Below are 6000 nucleotides of genomic sequence, written 5' to 3' on the forward strand. Positions count from 1 at the left end.
TTGAAATGAAAAGAATTTTAATGCTTAAGTCCTTTTTTTTTTTTTTTTTGCCCGGTCAACTTAGCGTGTGTTTAGCAAAGCGTTTGGAAGGGAACAGGTGCATTGGAAAAATGGAAACATTGTTGCTAGCTAGTATGGGTTCGAACAATTGTTTACGTTAACTTTTTCTCAAATTGACGTTTGGGGAAAAAGTTCATTCAAGACAAAAAAAAAAAAAAAAACCAATCAGAGTAGCTTTTTTGGGGGTGAGAACACAGAGAGAGAAAAAATAACAATGGACCCAATTAATTTTTTTTAAAAGAAATTTAATTTATTTTTTTCAAAAAATTTATCAAATTGTATATGTATGATATATTATCTCTGCTCCTTAATATAAAACTTGAATAGGCAAATGTGAACAGATTAAAAAAGCTAAATAAATTACTTAATTATTTTATATGTTATATGATCTCTCTAAAATACTTATGTATATATTTAATCTTTTCAAATTAGTTAACTAAGTCTTGTATAAAAACTCATGCCTTTTTTTGTTATTTCACATCTAAACTCACTTTTTTATGATCTATCCAAATAAGTTTTAACATTTTAAACTGATTTTTTTATAAACATCAATCCAAATATAAATCATACTCCTCCGGTCCTTAATATAAAAACCCATTTAACTAATTTGATTAAATTAAGGAAGTTAGGTAAGTTAGTAATTATAAGAAATATGACACGTTTTTCCTAAAAACACCATAATCATCTTTCTTAATACCCTCTTTCCCCTTTCTACTTGATTATGGTTGAGAGAATATTCATAGGAGTAATTTAGAGAACATTAATAAAAATGAGAAATGGGTCTTATATTTAGAACCAAAACCAACCAACATTAACAACCAGAGGAGTATTATACTAACTGATTTTATCCAAACCTACGTTTATAAAAGTCAGTTACAATAAAAATCAGTCTTGTAACTTCTAATCCAAACACATCCTTACACCCTTGAGTAATTATAATTACTTGACACAATTGTTTTTCACCATTATTCCTAAATAAAGACGTACATTTACTCTTTATTTTTGTAACTTATTGTCTTTGCTAACAGTACCAGTAGTTATATATCCACCATAATACCATTCACGAGATCAACACTACATCAACATGTACTAACCTGCCAAGAAATACACGTGCGAACTCATCTAGCAGCATCATTCATATGTGTATAAAATACATACGTACATACATACATATACAACCAACCTCGCTTAGTGGGATAATTAAGATCTTATAGGTTGGTGGTGGTGGTGGTTGTTGAATTTGTTGTGTGTTGTGAAGCTGTCTGCTAATGGAAGTGGCTATCTGTGGAAGGCTCGGACCCGGAGACCTCCATCGATGTGAAGATTTAACATTGGCTGGTAAGTGACAACTTCCTGATCATCATTCAATTCAAAGCGGAAACAGCCCAAAAGCACTGCAGAGAATATCTTCATCTGTCTGTAAGCAACTCTTTTCCTAGACAAATCCGGGGACCCGCCTGCACATATCAGAAGAAATTCATGTTAAACTACAAAACAAGTCATGCAAGTTTGATCACATAACGCTTTGTTTTTGGCGTAAAATAAATAAAATGTTAACTTTAGAACTTATACTTCAAATTATTGATTTTGTCTTCAAAACACTAGAGTCTTAATTTAATCTAAAATTGCATTGCTTGTACACCAATAGTTATGTAGATCGAAAGTATATGGAATATATTCTTGCTGAAATTAAATATTACTAACTATTATTGTCCTTTTATTAGATTTTTTTTTTTTTTGGAAAAAAGAGTCCGGATATACTTTTATTTTCAAAATTTTCTCATTGAATGATTTCAAAATTTACTGAACTTAGAAAAAGTGGTTATTATTGAATAGATGATAGTGTAATTTACTTCGATTTGCTTTCAAAGCAAAAGGCAATATCAAAGGAAAATCTTGATATTGCAATGTCAAATTCTTTAGAGGGTTGTTTGGATTAGCTTCTCTCCAAAATATTTTCATATAAGCCAAGACAAAACTCTTCTCACATTCTTAGTTCGTGTACCATAAAATCACTTCCAAAAGCCAATCCTAAGATGCAAATCTAACCTGAAAAGCTGTAAATTTGAAAGAGCTTTCTGGCTTGAAAATGTTATTCTCATCAAGCCATCTCTCTGGCCTATATTCCCCTGCATCATCTCCCCATATAAATTTCATGCGACCCATTGCATAAGGTTGGTATGCTACTGTATCACCTTTATTCACACTGTATCCATCTGGCAATGTATCATCTGAAAACACATCTTTGCGTCCTGCATCACAAAAAGTTTGAGATTCAAGAGAATAACTTGAGTTGAGGGGAATAAACGAGAAAATAAGACCGAGATTATTATTTATATAAATAAAAAAAATATACAAAATTATAATTTCACTTTGTTACCCCTAGGGCGTTCGGCTTCACTACAGATGATTTATCATAAATCATCTGCCGATCAGCTTTTTTATTTGTGTGTGGATGGAGATGGAAAAAAAATAGAAGAGGTAATATTTATCGACATTACATTTTTCACTACACTGATCTGCAAAGTCTGATCAGTAGAGATGTTGGCATCCCCGAATTCTTCTCAATCCAAACATAGAAGTTAGAAACATGTCAAATGCCCGGCAGACGGCAGTAAGAGGCAATAAACAGGGTTGTGGAATCAGGGGTCAATATTGTGCACCAAAAGCAAGTCAATGGAGACATAATGAGTAGAATGGGATGCTCAGGGGTACCTAAGTGGAATGATTCTCTAACTTTTGGAGTGGGGTTTCTCATCCCACTTAGATATTTCAGAAACTTTTCAAAGTTTTGTTACATAAATAAGATGCATTTTCCAAAAAAGCCTTACCACCGGAACTGCGGGATATAGTCTGAGAGTTTCAGTAATCGCTGCATGAAGATAATTCATCTTTTCAAGAGCTTCATCTGTCAAGCGTGACACGAATTCTCTGGAGCTAGAAATATCCTTTTTATTTATTGCTTCTTTCACTTTTGCGCAACTTTTTCTTGTACAGCAGGATGCTTGCATAGCATGTAAATGAACCAAGCAAGTGTAGCAGCCGTCGTGTCTTTGCCAGCAATCACGAAGTTGAGATATATCTCTTAAGTATGTTGCATCAAATTCATCTGTTTGCAGAAACCTCGAGAGAATGTCTCCTCTTTTATTCTGCATAATTCATGCAAAATAGAAAATCATGCAGAATACAAATTCCTTCTTAATCAAATACATTATAATTTAAAAAAAAAAAGATTATAACAACATTATTCATGAACATCACCGATAGCTTAAGCTGAAGTCATCCATGACATGGTTCCATACCTTTACCCAATAGTCATAAGATGATCCCCAGCAACCTATATCTTAATTGACAATCTCAGCTCATATATGGTAAGATTTGTGCTTTGTCTATACTTCCGTTGTGATGGGCTTTAATGTGAGGGATGTGCTAGAGATTATGACAAAACTATTAACCAGCTCTTAATGGCGAAGCCTTATGTTGAAGTGGTCCTAGACAAACCAAAAAAAAAAAAAAAACACCTTGCAATTAGTAGCTTACAGCAGAATCCTTTGACGTCTGCAACTGCTGAATTCTAGTATTGATTAGCTTGAATACAAAGTCATTTAAAATTTTAGTATTCTTTCTTAGGCGGGCCTCCGAACCAATATTTTAGAAATTTCTTTAATCTCCAGAACACATCAACATAACGGAAGAGGGTTGTTGCGCTTGAAAGTATCAAAAGCATCAGCAAACCTCCTTCCTTCTTCATTTGATCACCACATGCTGCCTAGTTCAGTTCCAAATGCAACTTGGAATATTGAATCAGAGTTGATTTCATAAGCAGGTCCTGTAAAAATTATCAGAAATTTTAACATGTAAGCCCCCATAAAGGAAGACATCCTGATAACATATGCAGAGAACAGATGTACCCACTTGAATTTCCAATATCTGATTAGAGGTTGCAGCCTCAGACACTTTATTTGCTAGTTTTGCTGCATTTTTCCTGAAAATTTCAATACTAAACTCTTTTAGCATTTTTTGTTGAGAATTCATGGCTTGATATTTTCCTCTGTTGGCGCCATTTTTCACCATCAACAGTGAAAAATCCCATCACCTAGTAGATCCCTCAATTTGTTGTAGTTGTACGGTCCCTGCACAATATCTTCAAGGAATAACATTGATGCCGTCTAGCCAAACTTATCCATTTGAACCGAAAATAAACTTTCACTCTTAAGTTTTCTTTTAAAAAAAAAAAATAAAACAAAAATCGTTTATCCCATAAACCTATAGCCTTGCTCTGTCTTCCCTGCAATAAGTTCTAGAAATCTCTGTTTCAGCTCATTTCAACCATTCTCCACTAATACTTGCAACTGCAAAAACAATTTCTATGTGACGACCATAGGCCCATGATCTATATCCTAGAAGATGGGGGAAGGAATAAACCAAATAGTTCATGCACAAGTAGGGATTTTGAGGCGACACAAATAAATTTTGAAAGACATCAGTATTGAGCACACTGGGAAAAAAAAGCTGCTGGGATGTTCAGCTATTTCCAACTGGTTTATCCCTTTACTGTACATAGTTACATGCTGCGATACTCTAGAGGGACATTATTTGTGCAAGTTTTCTCAACAGAAACAATAATTTGATATCAGCAACTTGTTTCACAATTCTAATAGCAATTGCATATCTTGTCTGAACAATTCATGAGGAAAAGAACTGCCAAAATTATGCTACAAGTTCACTTGTGTGTACTCAGATAGCTCATTTATGATCATTAAGAATTTTACCAGGCGAATAGCCTAATCAATCAGATTGTTGGCCAGACCAAACAACAAATTTAAGTTAAAAAATAAAATAAAATCAGTTTTACAATCATTTGGAAAATTTTAGCCCAAGGACAGCGAGTTGGAAGAGTCTAGAGGAAGTTCCTCTCTCATAAACTATGAATAGTGTCCCCCACGTATACTCTACACATGTGTAGTTTAGAAAATCCCAGAAGCGTGCAAGCATTTCTATGTGACTCAACCATTTGCAAATATCTTAATCAAAATGCTGATTCCATCGAAAACAAACTAATAATTCAAACTGCTCCATATTTAGCATCAGAGACAAAAATCTGCATCTCTTTACAATTCCAGAAGTAAAACCCGAAGCGAATTTCTATTTACAATTACCTTCCGAAATTCGCGAAATTGGTTTTAAGAATGTACTCGACATTGACCGGGTCAGAAGGATAAATCTCGTCTCCGTAAAGGCGTGAGCAACCTGTAGTTCTGTATTCGCCGGCGAGATCAGTCATGTAATGGTGGACCTATTGAAGTTGAGAAACTGGTTGAAGATGGTGCCCGCCAACAGGATGATACTTCTTCTTCCTCTGGCTTTTGTTCAATCTTCTGGAGACACATGAAGCGCCAAAGAGTTGAAACTACTGAGAAAAACTGTGAAGAAATAAGGGTTCAACAGAAAGTCCATGGATATCATGGTGAAATGTGGCACAAGAAGAAGAATAACTAGAGGGCTCTTTGTCCTTTCTCAGGGTTTTGTTTGGTTGGAGGGGAGGGACCATTCATTTCGTTAAAAATTTTAGAGGGGAGGGAGGGAGCTAAAAGCCCCTTTTCCCCATTTTGACTCCCTCTAAAATTGGAGGTTTTTGGAGGGAAGTCAAATTTTAGACATTATGCCCTTATAGTTGTTTTAAGATTTCACTCTATCATAAAAGATATTATTATATAATATTTATTTCAAATAAAAAATATATTATCCTAAGTAAAAAAAATAAAAAATATATACATTATTGTAAGGAAAAAATATATTATAAAACTATTTAAAAATAAAAAATTTATTTAAATAAAAAATTATAATATTATAAAATTAATTTTTTTATAAAAATATTATTTATTAATATATTTTAATGCTGGAAAAAAAGATAGCCTAAAGAGAATAAAATTTCATTTT

At 33.5% G+C, this 6000-nt stretch overlaps 1 pseudogene; it reads right to left on the reverse strand.

The window, feature by feature from the left end:
* Nucleotides 1-1028: 1028 nt before the first annotated feature.
* On the reverse strand, nt 1029-4220 carry LOC114747806 (cytochrome P450 704C1-like; annotated as a pseudogene).
* Nucleotides 4221-6000: the final 1780 nt, after the last annotated feature.

The sequence above is a fragment of the Neltuma alba genome, unplaced genomic scaffold (assembly GCF_004799145.2).
Source record: "Neltuma alba isolate B1F8T4 unplaced genomic scaffold, ASM479914v2 tig00005463_pilon, whole genome shotgun sequence".
NCBI classification, from domain to species: Eukaryota; Viridiplantae; Streptophyta; class Magnoliopsida; order Fabales; family Fabaceae; genus Neltuma; species Neltuma alba.